Here is an 18,218-nt window from a genome sequence, read left to right as displayed (position 1 = left end):
AATCAACTGCTTGCATGGATGCCCGTGTTTGATCCATGTGTAACGGATTCACGGCACCTCCCAAAAAAATGGCATTTGGTTTTGAAGACTAGTTTATTTATTAATGTATCTAGTTCACTAAACTTATTAGCAGTCTTAAAGAAGAATAATGTTTCAACTTCAACATAGAATATTTTAATATATGCATGTCCATACATTATATTATATTATTATTAATCGTTCAATGCCAGGGAATATAATAATTAATATTAGTTTTGCACAATAGATTTACAAATAAGCCTAAAAATAAACATGGACATGAACATGGTTAAATTAAACAGAAGTGTTAATTAATTAAAATTAATGTTGTACAAATGGTATATATAACCAAACTTTAGTAAATGTACACAAACAGATCAATTGGAATTTTTCTAGAAATTGCCAAATATATTAGCTTCTAATGATAAATAGCCTATACATATGTTTTTAAACAGGGCAGCGATATATGATTGTTTTATTGCATTTCTGCAGTTCTTACCAGGCCGTGCAAGTTTCTTCATGCTCCTAGGAAAAAAAATCACTGTATCTCCCCTTCACCCTTTTTTTTTGAGAGTGGGAAAATGGTTCATTAAAAGGTTGACCCCTGTTTACTTTATCCTGCTTCTGTTCCCAATTTCTGGACCACGTGACTGTGGGAGTGAGTTTGGTTTAAATTTACTTTCAAGAAAATCTGATAAAATCTTGCCCATAAAGAACCAGTAGTTTTATAGCATTGTCTTTCTTAAAGTATTCGTATGCTGGAGAATTGGTTGTCTTTGCAAATTTGAGGTTGTGAAAAAATCTAACTCTCCTAACATCTCAGTGAGAGGACCTACTGAAATCTATCTGGTAAGCATCTAATTTCAATTACTTTCTAGCAACAACTAAGATAGATCAATCGAAATTAACTAAGTACATTCTATCAGCATTCATTTGATTACTAATAATATATTTTATGTCTTTGTTGCTTATGTTCCTTTTACTATATTGTTATATTATTGCTTGTTCAGCACACACATAACAATGGGACATGTCTTGTTCATCACATATGGTTTGGAAATTGGTAATACATTGGTGTATACATTTTTAGGATTTAGAGACTATTGGTAAATTATTTTTTTATGCATCAATGCACAGCTATGCTCGTATCTTTGCTCTTGCTACCTAGGTTACATTTTAGCCACAAATATTAAGTTATAATGTATATAATATACCATTACAAATAGTCAATTATAAAAAATAGTCAGTAATGTATGAAAATAAAAAGTAATGGTAAGGAAAATCTATTTTATTTTTAAAATTATATTTAGAATTAACGTATAAGTACCTAAATCCATTTAAAAAATAAAATCCTAATAAATACCATGTCCCTCAAAGTTAAAAACCCTTTCTGGGAGCTCTAGTGTTTACATTTAACGATTTTTTTATTTTCCATGATACCAAAATACACTGACATTTTAGGAAATTTGTGCACAAATAAGTAAAAAATGATTGCACAAAAAATGTACAGAATAATAAAATACACACATATAGGAAGAAAAGAGCTGATTAAACATTTTAAATAGTATAATAAATCATTACAACTATATATGGGAAAACATAGCATTTTTATATTATACATATTTGGCACATTTTATTTCGTGATTTTCTTTTGGTTACTTTGTATGGCAAATCACTTATATCTACATTTACATTAATAAACATGTAGACAGTCAGAAAGATAATTGACAATTGTGACGTGACGGCAGAAATAATTTGCACATGTGAGTAGTAATTGGAGTACCATATTAAAATACCAAACATCTTTTATTCTATTCCCTTACACATATCGCCTTGGTTGAAAGGCCGCTGATCCCAACAGCAGTCAAGAAAGGTTGGTGAAAGGAAAAAAAATTATATACCACTAGACCTTTTGTGTTTGGTTCAAGCAGTGCTGGTCACTGCCCTGTTTTTTTCCCAATCTACGCTGAATACAAATTGCTTGCCATAATTTGAAGCAAGACCTTAGAACTGTAATAATATCCACTAGTTTGACATTCTACAGACTTTCCAAAATATTTATTTATTACCGTCTACATACTTGGCTCCTTAATAGCCTTTGGCACTAACTGAATAGTTTGCTTTGTTTGGTGATATGCAGCCAACAGCTCAGTGAAGCCATGCCATTGTTCATATTTGACTAAGAAACCATATTTCCATCTCTGGGCATTAACCTTCTTGACCGCAGATTAAAAATTAAAAAATTTGCCTCATCTCATTCACATTCAGAGCTGGCTACTGGATGTGATATAATCAAAGCATTTTGATAATGAGAGTAACACTCCACTGGAGCAATTTTCATTCTGGGAACATGTGTATATCAGTAAAAAAAAAAAACTGCAGAACAATATCAATGTTATAGATCAACATCTACGGGATAAAAACGTTTTTGTTTTTCCATGGGTGTTTTCATTATTAGAATTTCTGATTTGGACAACTATGCATTTTTTCAATGGCGTCTTAATCTACTAACTATTTGATGTCACAAATTGTGAAGTAAAAAAATATGCAGGCAGGTATATGTATGGTATAAGTATATGTCGTTTTTGTAAAAAAACATTTATTTTATTGGAGACAAACAGTATAAAATGTATATGCAGGTTCAAACTAAAGGTCATGTCTACATTTTTGTGCCTTTGACATACCCGTTGCTTGAACGAAAAACTCGGCAGTGAAAATACGTAGCACAATTATCAACACTATTTTGCTTTTCTGTAGGCATAGTTTTCTCTCTTGGCACAGGAAAATACTTTATTCATTCCTTTTTATGCCATTCACGTCAGACTGTAGGAAATGCTACCATTTACACATGAAAGTTATTGTTTACTTACATTTTATTCTCACGGGCAAGTCTAGGTATGATGAGAAACTATTGTTCTCTTTTTCAGTCCATTTAAAGTCTTAATTTTTTTTTTTTAATGCAATTTGCAATTCAATTAGCAAATTTTAATTTGAATTGGGCCTTTTGAAAATTCACATACACATCCACAAATAAAATTTAAGCCATGCTGATCGCTTGCATATATAAAATAACTGAATTGAATCAAATGTGAATATATTAAAAAGAATATACAGTGAACTGGTATATGCCTATACACACATACATTAAGTATGTAATTAAAAAAAAAAAAAAAATAATAATATATATGTGTATGTGTGTGTGTGTGTGTGTGTGTGTGTGTGTGTGTGTGTGTACATACATATCGCAGTTGCGAGGTCAGTCTTGTAGGCATTTGTTTTTCATATTATAATATAATATTTTATTAATCAAAATTTTTACTTTATAGTTATATTGCATGCCACAATACACTTTATAATAAATAAAGGGAAACTTTCCTAAAACTGTTAATTTACACATGACGTAATTATAGAATACATTTTTACTTATGAATGATTCGTACAAACTCGCTTAGCGGTTATCATATCTGTTAGTTTGTTTACTGCAGTCACAGGGGAATTTAGAAAAATAGTTGTGAGTTATAAATTGAAATGGTCAGACACTAAGGTTTTGAATTAGGCTGGGAGTTGTTTTCATAAAGCAGTAGCATGGTGATATATAAAGGACCAAAACAGTTAAGTTCAGTGTGTATAATATTGCTGGAGCATAGTCCTAAAGGAACTGATTGACAGCAGCAACGTCAGCAAGAGGGGGGAGACTCAAAGGGGAGGGAGAAAGAAGGCCAAAAATTCTATCTCTGAGAAACATTTTTTAGAGAAGATCAAGGAAAAGTTTCTGTGGGATCTGGGAATGTCTCCTCACTGCAGTCTGCGATCAGTGTGAAGGATGCATACACTGGACAGGGACCATTTCAGCAGTACCACTAGTTGTTTCTAAATCTCCTGTCAAAAGCTGACCCTCATCTCTCAGCCTTCAGTTTCTGAACCATCATCGGTCTTACTCAGAACCAATCTGATTCTGGCCAGTCTTTACTGCCTCGGTAACAGGATAAAGAAGAAAAGGGCTTGTAATCAAAACCTATTACTTTCAGGACATGTTACTTCTTTTTATTTGGATGCAATTGTCAAAATATAAGTGAAGTTTAAGAGTTTGGACCCACTGAAGCCAGTGTAAGTGCCACTCATTTTTTTTCTCTCTTCTTCTCTCATCCTTTTTGCCTGTGTTACTAGTATGTGATGATAAAAATGTATTCTGTTACACATAGTATATTAATCGAATTGTGACTTGTGTAGACAGCATAATCAGTTATTGCCTCAGTTAATGCAGAAAGAAATGTATGTGGCGTCCCCCATTAAGTTTCTACAGACACGACACGATAATAATCTAGAGTTACTTGATAAACAAACTGAACTTTAAAGTCAAAGGGAGTCACTGGCATGATAACGGTTTCAGAGACACATCACACTAGTGTAAACACTGTCTTCAGAAATCGCTTGGTACCTTCTGCAGGTACACAGAAACTGCAAGTTCATTCTTTTCATCTCCAGCCCCCTTCTCCTCCCCCAGCCTGCCAAATCATTTTCACTACAAGTGCTTTGTCCTATAGCTGCCTATGTTGGGCCTGGTTATTCTGAAAGTGGATGTTCCACAACTACTTGCAGGTTTTTGTTCAGACTGAGGCCTGCAAATGTTTTGCATTATGAGGATATATTTAAGCTACAGAGAAACTTGTACTACCTTACAAATTCTCTTAATTTTATAATAATAAGACATTGCTATACAAAATTAAACGTCTGTACTAATACTATTTCATAGCTGGTGCATTGTTTTATCTGTCAAGGATGCATATTTTGGTTCATTATTTGCATTTCATTAATTTAGGTAAGGTAAGGATTTTGAAAAATTGCATTCTGTATATTATACACTGTAAACAATTGTGTTTGTCAAATCTTTGCCTAATACTCTGTCCTGCTATTTCTGATCGTTAGATTAGATTAGATTATTAGAGTATTAGTAATAAACCATCATATAAATATCTAAAAAGCATTTAAAATTTACAAATATGTAGCAGCACTTAATGTACCCGTAAATCACCAGGCATATAACAATAAAAAGGGAACATATATCACCAAAATGATATTAAACAAAAAAAAATATTGGAATGTACTTTAATTTTATATCAGACTTCTCTGAATACTTTTTGCAATATTATCAACAACCATACAAATTAATCTGCCGTTATTAGTGCAGTTTTACACGTTGAGGTTGATTTACTAAAACTGGAGTGCAAAATCTGGTGCAGCTCTGCACTGAAACCAATCAGCTTTCAGGTTTTTTTTGTCAAAGCTCAATTGAACAAGCTGAAGTTAGAAGCTGATTGGCTACCATGCACAGCTGCACCAGATTTTGCACTCTCTATTTTTAGTAAACCAACCTGATTCTATAGGGTGAATTTACTAAACCCAGAGAGTGCAAAATTTGGTGCAGCTGTGCATAGAAACCAGTTGGCTTCTAGGTTTTATTGTCAAAGCTTAACTGAACAAGCTGAAGTTAGAAGCTGATTGGCTATCATGCACAGCTGCACCAGATTTTGCTCTCTCCGGTTTTAGTAAATCAAACCCTATGTTACCTAAACCACGCTGTAAATATTATTAGTGCTATGTATTTTTAAACCAAAGCTGAAAATATCTAACTCATACATCTATTAAACACAATAACTTGATATCATTTTAGTTTTCTTCTTTAAACATGTCAGTAAAAAAAATAAAATAATAGTAATTCTATAATTATATATATATATATAACTAATTACTAATTATTTAGTAATGGATTAATTACACAAAAACTACAACTAAATAATAGTGAAGGTATGTAATTGAACATCAAATATATAATAGTTAGTAAATTAGAAAAAGTATCAAAGCAGGGTAATATATGAAAGGAATGAATGCACACAGGCTTAGAAAATGGCACATTTTAACATTATTATTATTATTATACAGGATTTATACAGTGCCAACAGTTTGCGCAGCGCTTTACAATGTGAGGGAAGACAATACAGTTACAATACAGTTCAAAACAGGAGGAACTAGAGGGCCCTGCATGTTTAATAGCAAATTTCAGTTTTATGCTCTGAAAGCATGAGATCATTTTATTTTATATTTCAGTTAAATACTGTGACAGAAATAGTTTTTCATTAAATATAGGTATGCAGATAGAAATAAGAGTATTATAAAAATATATGTGTTAGTAGCTTCTTATACTTTGTATTACTTGTAAGTATATAATTTTGTCAAACCATAGGAGAAAATATTTAACCCAAAGAGGTGAAACAAGTCACCTGTAAAACCACATGACATTGAGTCTCTAGAAGTGACTTTTGCTGACTGCTGGCTGCACATACACATAGCTTTGATTTTGGCGTAAAGAATTATGTTGATGAGCAACAGGTCCTGCAATGCTGTTGTCATACCTTATCTTTATTGCTTCTTCCCTGTCTCTGTTCAAGTTTAAGAGAGGTCCCTTCTAATTCCACTCAGCTTACATTTGAACTGCATAGATTATCTCAGATGTCTTTTTTCCTTAATCAACATATTTGGGATAAAATGCGCGTACGCGTGCGCACACACGCACTCACACACACACACACACACACACACACACACACACACACACACACACATATATATATATATATATATATGTATATATATATATATAGATATATATGTATATATACACAACATTACTTTATTAAAATATAACAATAAAATTATAGAATAAACTACTTTGTAATAATTTAATTGTAATGCTTTTGTGTGTTTCTATTTTCATTTAAATTTTAAATTAAACACTTCTATTTGGAATGTGCTTTGTATAAAAAAATTCTGACAGATAGCAACTCTTTTCTAGTTCTAGCTAAGCAATTACAAAAATTAATTCATATTACTGCAAACCCATGTATTTTTGTGAGCAGTGTATTTAAACGTTCAAACTTTGGGAACGGAAGCATTTTTGACTTGCTGTTGGTGCTGCAGTGCATTTGGCAATCCCAAAACTCCTCCATGCAGTAATTTGGATACATTTCAAAAAGGGTGCTGTGATGCACATCATTCAATGTTGCCTTAGCACTTCAGCGAAACTGCATTTTGAAACTACTGGTTGTTTCAACCCTTTTGGTGGAAAGGCCTGAATGATCCCTAACATGCTTTATTGGATATTACTTGTTTATGGATCATCCTCGAATTATTTATCACATGTATAACTGAAGAACTCTTCCTTTTTTTTTAAACAGTCCTTGTTTACTTATATAAACATACATAAGTGGGAGACTGCCCAGGTTGGGTAAATTCCTACACAGCCTGAAAATAAAGGAGTGTGCTTTTCTAATATGCATAATACTACAATATTTGATATTTATGCCTACAGGTTATTTTGATTACGTGTTGATAACAAAACTATAAAAATATATGCACCCTCTGGAAATAATTGGATGAATTTACTAAAGCATTGGCCTTGATGCTGGCTCAATGAAACAGTGTTCACTTAAAATATCCGTTTTCAGTGAAAATGCAATATTTTTTAAATTACCATGAAACTGACTTAGAAGTCTGGTCTACAAAGGAGTGGCAAAGTGAACCTGTGAGAGAATGAGTGCGGGTATTAAAAAAATAATATCCTCCATCTGAATGGTGTGTGAACACACTTTGCTTCCGTAAATCTTGCCATATGTCACACTTTAGTAAATCAAACATTCATACAAACAACGGGTGTATATATGTGTGTGTGTGTGTGTGTGTTTGTTTGTGTGTGTGTTTGAATGCAAATTCTCACACATTTTAAAAACAAATCATTTCATTATATACACTTACAGGATTCCAAAGGGAGCATAGTTCTGTGTTATACTAGACAAACTTAAAATATGATTTCTAGCATATTGATACAGCAAAGGTGATATGTTGTAGTTTGGATGGAAAATGTGGTATAAAATGAAGGAGGACGAGTACATCAGCCCAGTTTGCTTTATTTATCAGATGATTGATGTTGAATCAAAATCTATGACTTTTTATGTGACATCTAAAAATCCATATAGGATTAATAATCAGTAACTATTAGTTAAAAAAAAAAAAAAATAAGGCGATACTGCTTAAAAGAAAAACTACACCACAATTCTTGTTTCAGATTACCTTTGTATATACAACGATAGGAGCACAATTGTTTCTATTGTCAAAAAATATTTGAATAATGTACATGTCAGAAATGCATTTTATTTTCAGGGTAAAATGTACCATTTATTAAACCTTTTAAATGCCAAAACGTTAACATGCATCTGTCATTGACATGGATTTGATTGGTGCTTTGATGTACAATTAGAACAGATCAGTCTTCAGTTAACCCTATATTTATAAAATGACATTTCTGACCATATGGAACCTCATTCATCTCACTTACACAAGGCATTAATTTAAAAGTGTTCTGTTACTGTATATTGCATCTCTTCTAACAGCGAACAAATATTGCACTTTTTTTTTAAGACTACATGTTTCACAAAAAAAGCTTTCACAATTGGGGAAAGCAAATTTTAAAATAAAGTTTATTTTTCATTGAAGTTTGTTAAATACTGAGCATATACTTTCAACAGAATAGGCTGATTAGGGTTGTGTTGTGATAATTCTGCTTCAGTGACAATGTCAGATCCTCAATATTTAGGAGAGTTTGATAAATGAAGCTCTTGGCATGAATGTTTTTTTAAATCTAGAGGAAAAAAAAAAACAGCCAAGAGTTTAACTAAATTATATGCCAAGGTTGCAAAAGTAGCAATTTGGTATTCATTTTTCATTTAAGATTAATCATTCACGTTATCTTAGTATGTTTTGCAACTGGAATGGATTTACGATGAAAAACATAAAATATACATTACAACTATTTTGGCATATATATATATATATATATATATATATATATACCAAATAAAATATTCCCAAAGATACAGTACCCCTCGTAAACATAAGGTATCCTGTTTTATGACAGCTCTTTCAGTTCCCAGATTAATATTATAATGAAAAAAAAATACATAGTAGATGTGGCTATATAAAATTATTATCAAGGGGAAGAATCATTCCTAACCATATAAAGGTGAGGAATACTTCTAAGTCTTTGCAGCATTCTGCAATTAGAAATGTATATAAACAACACATCATAAATTCCTTATCAATTTTCACTGCTGATTACTCATCAGGAGTTTAAAATAAGGACTGTTGTGTAAATCTCTATTAAAAGAGATCTTGCTTAGTCAGTTTCTGAAATCTATGTAATTTGGGCTGGCAGCAAAATAGTTTCTTTAGTATGCCATTGGTATTTGTCAGGGCATTTTGCGTTTATAATATGACAAGATTTGAGTTTCAAAATGATATATTGCTTTTAAAAGCAGTGTAGGCAGAAAAGTATTTTGGTGAGGCACACAGATTTTTTTTTTTTTGCTCAATCAGTGTCCACTGTTATCCTGTGGTGCATAAAGTTAGAGTTTTATGTGGTGTAGTGGATAAAAAAAACCCAGAAAAAAAAACTCCAATTGTGAATAACCTTTCTCAAATAAAAGTCAAACTAGTTTTCTCAAAGTTCCCCAGCTACCATTAGAGGGCCATTCCCCAATGCACAGCTTCAGTCTTTGTGGGCCCATAACTGAATGTGTTGATATTGCTGCTTCAGCAAATGGCTAGGTGAATAGATCAGTCATTTTGATTGACACACCTGTGCTCCGCAACAGTTGCCTTTAAAAGGTAATCTGTAATTGGGCGGGGATGATTGCCGCTCTATCCAACTGAATTTGCACAATTATATTACTAATCCTTTATGTTTATATAGCTTCATAATCCATGTTTAGATAAACATGTTAGTAAACATACTTTGCTAGAAAAAGACTGCTGCTTGCACATGGAATTATCCATGACCCAAACTATGGTTAGAGCATGGCCTAAACAGGATATATTTCATTGAAAATTGAATATTCTTAAAATGCTATAATTTGGTCTACTGGTAGGCAAAAAAGAAAAAAAAAATGAAAGATTTGCCAAGCAGGGAAACCCATATTTAAGGTAAACTCTCAGTTCGCTCAAGGGAAAAATATTGCATTTTACGCAAATGCAGTGCTACTGACTTTGCACACCTGTAGCAAAGCAATCTGTGACTCTTTAATACATGTAAAAAGAATATGCACAAAGAGAAGAATCACTTTTTATGTTTAATTCCATACCATTTTTATACATTTTTGTAATCTTTAAAAATTGTACATATAAGTACATGAGTTGCACATAAGAAAAGTCACAATAGATAATTTGGTATAATGTATGGTTGCTGTATACGTAAAATAGTGTTAGTTGACCTATGATTACATTTTTTTATAGTATACCTTTACTTTTTCATTGTATGTAAATACATTAAAAACAAATATAATATCAATGTATATTAAAACATTTTATCAGAGTAAATGTTTAAAATAAAAATATTGCCTTTATTAGATAGTAAGAACTTTGTTTACAATATTGTCTGAGGAGCAAACATATAGTATATGCAACTGGTTTAGACTGTTAAGTCAGTACTTTGTCACACAAAAATAACATATATACACTTTTAATAACTTTGGTTCGAGGAGGGCACAGCCCCCACAAGCCCCGACACCCCCAATGTGTCTTGGGCTCCAGGGACCGCACCATTCCCCACCTTCTACTTTCCAGATCATTATCATTGTTCTGAAGTAGGATATACCATTGCTATGTTGTAGGTCGCTATGGGCACCTTACCCCTAGCAAAAACAGTCTAACATGATGTCAGTGATATTCACTAAGAAACACTAACTAAGCAAGAAATAAAAATAATGGTGTATAAAGGGATAGGGGAAAGGGATTAATGAAAGAAAACTTAACAAATAGTAAGCACTTTTCTAACAAAATACAAATGTTCACTGTTTGAAAATAAAATTGATAATGATGATGATTTTTTTTTGATCATTAGCAGTATTAGCAATAATAAGGAGGATGGGTTGCAGCAAAAACACAAATAAGCAGGCAATTATATCAGCATTTCTTTAGGTTAATCCCCTGTATTGGGGTATGGTTATTGCCTTTAGGATACAATTAAGTCCTAATTTATAGCATCTACTGTATTGTTGTAACTGACCAGTTCATATTATCACTATATACAAATATGTTGTATTTAAGTTAAAATATATAAAACTGGTAGGGATAGGTTGTTTCCTGGTAGGGAATTTTGGAGAGAATTATAATTTTAAAAGGAATGGGAAGGGAAAAACGACTAGTTAGAAATTGCATGTATTCATAAAACATCCAATTTCCTCTCGAAATTTGAATATGGTTTCAGACAGGGTGTCTTTATTATAGTTTCTGCAGTCTGTTACTTAAAAAAAAAATGTAATGTATTTTTAGCTATCCTTAAATGGCTCCTAAAGAGATGTGATGAGATATCATGTAAGAATTCTCCTCTCTAAAATGACCAGTTTACCAATCAAAATCATACACTATGCTGTAAATTTCATGTTGCTCCAATTATGGGAATTATGTGAAGAATCTGCTCATGTCACAGAACTATTTGGCTGCCAGATCTAAACCTTAAGTATTAAGACTAGTAGTATCTTGTATTCAAGCTATAAGAGAAAACAGTTATGACTGTAAAGTTAACTTTAACCACATGAAACTGTGCATCTCACAAATGCTTTCTGATATTGCTAATTGCACAATACCACAAAACATTGAGCTTTTGATGAAGCTTCTGAGAATAAACAGTGCGTTTTTCCAGTTAAGTCTAGGCTGATGAGCAACAGGTTCTAAAAACCCCTGTCATACCTTATCTTTATTGAGTTTCCCTGTCTTTTCCCAAATCTAAAAGAAGTCTTTTTATCTCACTCTGCTTATATATCCATGGTTTACATAGGCGTTTACTACTGTTCTATCTAAATGATTAACATATACAGTATTTGCAGTGCATGAAAAACATTTCTTAAAATGTGCTGTAGCAACAATCTACAGTGTAGGAGTACATCATATTAAGTTGAGTTCAATAATAAGAAAATATAGAAAGGGGGTGGATTACTGTTTTTTATTATTGACTAATAATTCAATTTTATCTCACAAATCTGGTTTGCCTAAGTTAGAATTTAGGGATATCAAATACTCCGTTTAAAAATGTATTCTTAAATAAAATTTTCAAAATGTGTACATGTGTTGTAGATGGGTTGATTTACTAAGGGACTAGTTCTTTCTTAGCCAGTGTTCACTTTAAATCCCCAAGCAAGTTAGGACCTTTGAGTTACATAGCTAAAGGAAAGAGTTTTACATCAACTCAGTAATGGCTTGTATACATGGGCATTTTTGGACTTTTCTTCTGACCTATGTTTGTGAAGCAGGGATTTTAAAGGCTATATTTGAGATTCTAGTTTGATCTTATGGAGCAGCATTTATTGCAACATTTGCTTTGTGTTTTGGTAGATGCACTATATACTATTCTAATGCATTTTTCCACTATTCAAGAGAATCATAAACCTATTTCGAATGCATCCCAATTTGATCTTAAATGCATTCCATTTTGCCTGAAAGCTTTAGAAGCATGCTGTATTTGATTTGATGCTGAAGTCTGACTCTCTTACAAATTAACCCCAAAATCTTACTTTTAATTTCCAATGAAAAACAAACCAATTACAATGAATAAGGAAGATGAATAAAGAATAAAATATGGACACACAGATTGATAGAAATGACATATGATATGAAAAATGTGTAATTTGCATAACACCCTTTAAACAACAGCATTGTTATCTCACAACGCATAGATACATGTTGATGGTTTATATCATAAATAAAACAGAAAATGCACAGCACAATTATTAGAAGTTTAGACTTAAAATTACTTTTCCAAACTATCAGCAATAAAGAGTAGCACACTACATCAAAGTTCACTGATTAACATTTTAAAAGAATGAAATATTTAATAATTTGATGTGCCAGCTAAGAAAAAAGTGTGAAACATTTTGAAGAAATCTAATCCTAACCAGTTTTCTTTCATTAAGTGAAAATGAAATTAAGTTCTTTTTAAACAAAATCCAGCTAGGAAAAAATGTTCTAGGGAAATAAAATAAAAAAATCTGGAGCTGTCTCATAAAAGAAGAAATATGCCACATGTCAAGGATATTAGTACCCCTAGTATGTTCAACTGGCAGGACACACAATCCTTGTTTTCCAACACTGCAAGACCATGACTTTAGAAAGTCTTAGCAAGGGGTAAATAAAATAAAGATTAAAGATACATCTAATTTAGCAGTGTAAACTTAACTATTTAATAAGGCTCTTAGCTTTAAGATGTTAAAGTACGTCTATTCTCAAGTTTACATGAACTTGATTGGTGCTTTGATGAACAGTAAAATACACCAGGCTTCAGCTGAACTGTTTATTTGTAACAACACATTTATATCCAGAAAGCTCCTATGCACCTAAATCACATGAAACATTGTTTACATGCAATTTTCTGAAGGATGCTTATTTTTACCTGAAACTCACAATCTTATACTTTATATAATTACTGGTCCAGGCAAACAGATTATTTTTCTTTTTAGGTTTCTCTTTGACACCAAGATGGAGATTTTAAAACAAACATATGTTTGTTATATTGGTATAAATCTTACATAGTTTACTGAACCAAAACCAGTACCATAATTAACAACTTCTAGTTAGCATGTCATAGCTTTTTCCTTCTAGTCCTAACAAAAGACACTGTGAATGTGTTGAGTATGGGTTTATACTAAAAATATTTGATCAAAATATCATATAAAATGCTGTAACCCATGGCTTTTTGTAAACATATATGTATGTATGTATGTATGTATGCATCTTTCGCATATATATATTCATATATACAATATCCAATGGCTGCCACCACACACAAATCAGGGATAAAAAATCAGCCCAGGTGCAAAGCAGAGACTGCAGCACATATAAATAAAAAAAGAGAGAGGCACTCTCGGGTCTTGAAAGGTGCATGCACAATGACGGTTGTAATCAACGTTTCGACGAAGCACAAGCTCGTCTTCAATCCTGAAGAAGACGAGCTTGTGCCTCCTTGAAATGTTGAATAAAACCGTCATTGTGCGTTCACCTTTTTAAGACCTGAGAGTGCCCCTCTCTTTTTGGTATATATGTATATATATAAATATATATAAGTATATATATATATATATATATATATAATATATTTGGTTTGATCTGGGTATAGTTAGACATACTGCTAAATAATTTCAGCAGCTCCCAGCCACAGCTGGAAGCTGTTACTATTATATAATACAAAGATTTTATAACAATAGATTGAAATGGAAGGAAATATTGTTTTCAAATTCAGAGAAATTTTCCTACAGTGGTATTGTATTTCCCCTCAAGCCTAGGTCAAAATTTGGAAACACTTATCTACACTTCCTAAAATAAATTTGTATCCTCTATTATTGTTATAACTGCTATTACTACATTTGATACTACTAATACTACCACCAATTCACTCCTGAGCTCAAACAAATTCAGTAAAGCATACTTAAAAATATTGTGTGGAGTAACACCAAGGTTTCATCGAATAACCTCAAAATATAGTAGCATCAGAAGTTTGCACGATTATCATGGATTGCTAGCTTTCAGTAACCTAAATATGGTAAATATTTGTTTATTATCAGAAATTTGTGAAGCAAAAAACCCGCATTATTCTGTTCTTATTCTTTTAAAAATATATAGAAAGAGTTACTATTTACTATGGGGTACTTAAACCAACTCAGTGAACAAAGTTCATAAAAAAAAAAAAAAAAATTCTAATGCATCCATTTTACCATTGAGATTTTAAGCAAATACCCATCTGCAGTACTAACATAACACATATGTCCTTTAGCCTCTTGGCAACTCTGTAACGCATATATGCACTGGCAAGAATAGTAAGTGGGCTTTAATGTCCCACCACTGCACACGTGTGTTCATGGTGGCCTGAGGTTGTATGCTGATAGCCTGCTCACAGCACACTGATGGAGTTGTTATCAATAGCTCTAGGTAACAACTTCTGAGCCAATGTGATGGGATCCTAATAATGTGACCACTGTAAGAGCCAATCACATGATAGAGAATTTGTACTGCCTCCTGGGCATTAAAGATCAACTTAAAGGACAATTGGGAGGTGGCTTGAAGGGGTTGTTTAAAACACATTAATATGAGATATACAAGAGTGATGAAAAAGCCGAGTACCCATAGCCAAACTTCAAACTTTTTCACCACTTTGAACAACTTTAAGACATTTGATTGGTTCTTTCATTGACCTTTGCAGCTTTGAAAATCTCTTCCTTTAACCATTTGCATCAACTAATAAGTAGAGGCTGTGTTAACAGATACAATCCTTTAGGCATAGCAGGAATGCTGTTTTCTATACGTACTGGAGTTACATCTCTCAAAGGCAGCTCAGAGACACAACTATAGGAATACACTGCACATATAGGAGTAAAGTCAGCAATAACTTCTGCTTACCATCATCATACTAAACAGCATTGTACTATCAAGTGACAGGCAATTGTCAAGTACTTCCTCTATGTCAAGGTTTGCTGTGCTGGCTAGTGCCACATACTGCAGCTGAAAATTGAGAGACAGGGGGTCTTCTAGTAAAAGGGTGGCTATAAAAACCAACTGCCCATAAGGACAAACATAACAGATTCAGATAATTTTTCCTGTTTAGACTCACTGGGGGAGATTTACTAAAACTGGTGCACACAGTATCTGGTGCAGTTTTCATAGTAACCAATCAGTTTCTAGGTTTTATTGTGAAAGCTTTAAGTGGTTGTGAAGGCAAAATGACCTTATGTGTGCAGCAGCCCCCCCCCTCTGCCCCCCTAATACTTACCTAAGCCTCTCTCGATCCTGCAATATCCACGAGAGCCTTGTCTCTCTGGAGACTCACACCCCTGATTAGCTTTTGGCAGCGGAAGCCAATGGCCCCTGCTGCTGTCAATCACAGCCAGTGAGCCAATCATAAGACAGAGAAGGCGGGTCCAAGTCACGGCTCCATGTGTGAATGGACACGTGCCTGCTTGGGTGCCCCCAGACCAAGTTGCTGGCTGTAGGGGACCTCGTCAAGAGGGAGAGGACCGGAGATAAGGAGGACTCGGGCTGCTCTGTGCAAAACCACTGCACAGAGCAGGCAAGTATAACATGTTTGTTTTAATGTAAAAAAAAAAATGAGGGTTTAATAACACTATTGAGCAAGCTGAAGTTAATAACACTATTGAACAAGCTGTGCTCCAGCAAAAGCTATTTCTTACGATCCTTGCCCAATTAATTTCATCCCACCTTAACTAGTCCACTTTGCCCCTTTTTTTTCAATGCATTGGCAACACAAATGTAGGCTAATTTAATAAAGTGCATGTATAGCCTAAACTTTTTTGTAGTTTTGAATAGAGTTGGGAAGAGTTAATACCCATGCCAATCTATTTTTTTATGTTGTGTACTGCTGTGGAAATTTCACTTCACATCCACCTCATTGACCCCCACGATGCAACAGGAAGTTTAAGGAAATCTCGAAAAGTGAGGGAAATTCAATTCCTCTCCTGGACAGCTATCCCTGAAACAGGTGTTCCAATTGGCTGATCTCCCCTTACCTCTTGTTCTGGGGACAACCCTAAAATTGTGGATTTCCATCACTTTCTGTCTTGTGAGAATAGTAACCAGTACAAAGCAGAGTAGTGAATATCTCCAATGGGGATACTGAAGGCAAAAAAGGTTTTGCCTAGAGAAACACTTTAATCACTTCAGCTCCGGAAGGTTTACCCCCCTTCATTACTAGGTAATTTTTTGCGATACAACACTGTGTTACTTTAACTGACAATTGCGCAGTCATGAGAGGCTGTATCCAAAATAAAAGGTGTGACCTTTTTTCCCACAAATAGAGCTTTCTTTTGGTGGTATTTTTTATTTTTTGCTCTATATACAAATAAAGACCGGCAATTTAAAAAAAAAAAACAATATTTTTTACTTTCTGCTATAAAACATTCCCAATAAAAAAATGTAAAAAATCTAATTTCTTCATCAATTTAAGCCAATATGTATTCTGCTACAAATTTTTGGTAAAAAAAAATCCCAATACGTGTATATTGATTGGTTTGCGCAAAAGTTATAGCGGTTACAAACTATGGTATATATATATATATATATATTTTTTTTTTCATTTTTTTTTTACTAGTAATGGCAGCGATCAGAAACTTTTAGCGGAACTATGATATTGCAGTGGGCAAATCGAACACCTAACTAACTCTTTTGACACTTTTTGGGGACCAGTGACACCAATACAGTGCTATATGCACTGTCACTGTACTAATGACACTGGCAGGAAAGGGGTTTACATCAGGGGCAATCAAAGGGTTAACTGTATTCCCTGGGAGTGATTACTAACTGTGGGGGATGTGCTTTGACTGGGGAATGTAAAGATCCGTGTTCCTGCTTAGCAGGGACACAGGATCAGAACATTCCCATCTCACAAAATGATGGTCTGCCTTGTTTACCTAGGCAGACCACTGTTTTACCTTTCTCCTGAACGATCCGTGGGTCCCAGCGGACATCGTGTCCCAGACCTGGAATTGTCTAGGTACATGATCTGGCATAGAGTGCAGCCCTGCCGCGGTATATCTGCGTGGGGCGGTCTGCCAGCGGTTAAAACAGAAGTGAGCTTTTAATGTTTTTTGCACACAGTAACGAATCAGAATTTTTGTTGAAATTTCCCTACACTGAACTACTGGTTGTTATTGGCAACAACTTCATATTTGTGCTAATTTTCTAATCTCCAGTTTAAATGAATCAGCTTTTCAAGGTGTTCCCCAATCACACTAAACTGAGTATCAGTGGCAAATATAAACTGTATCAAGCATACATAAATGAGTATATAAAGTCATACATTCCCAATAACATAAAGATTAATGTAACATCATTTCTCCTACATTACTGAAGCTGTTGGCACTTAAAATTATAGACTAGATAGTGTCAGTGTTGTCACTTTGTGTGTACACAATAACCACAATATACACCATTAAAGTCGATCTACTGTAAATGCATCACTAAAATCACATATAAACTTTAACATGTTTCTGTAATTCCATAAGATGGTTTTAATTATTTATCTTCCACTAAAATAACACCTGGTGATTCTGCTATAAAAACTATTGTTCAGGGATTTCTTGCTGTGGGGTGAC

At 33.5% G+C, this 18,218-nt stretch overlaps 1 protein-coding gene across 1 annotated transcript in view; it reads left to right on the top strand.

Annotated features, from left to right (window-relative positions):
• The first annotated feature begins 3,786 nt into the window (after positions 1-3,786).
• Positions 3,787-18,218, top strand: part of TBX4 (T-box transcription factor 4) — a 233,241-nt gene continuing 218,809 nt past the window's right edge. Inside the window, exon 1 of the mRNA XM_082245737.1 lies at positions 3,787-4,125. The gene's annotated coding sequence lies outside the window, so the exon portion shown is untranslated. The remainder of the gene's footprint in view (positions 4,126-18,218) is intronic.

The sequence above is a fragment of the Pelophylax lessonae genome (genome assembly GCF_965119305.1).
Source record: "Pelophylax lessonae genome assembly, chromosome: 2".
NCBI lineage: Eukaryota > Metazoa > Chordata > Amphibia > Anura > Ranidae > Pelophylax > Pelophylax lessonae.
Note: the sequence above shows the minus strand (reverse complement) of the source record. Positions and strands in the feature narration are given on the sequence as shown.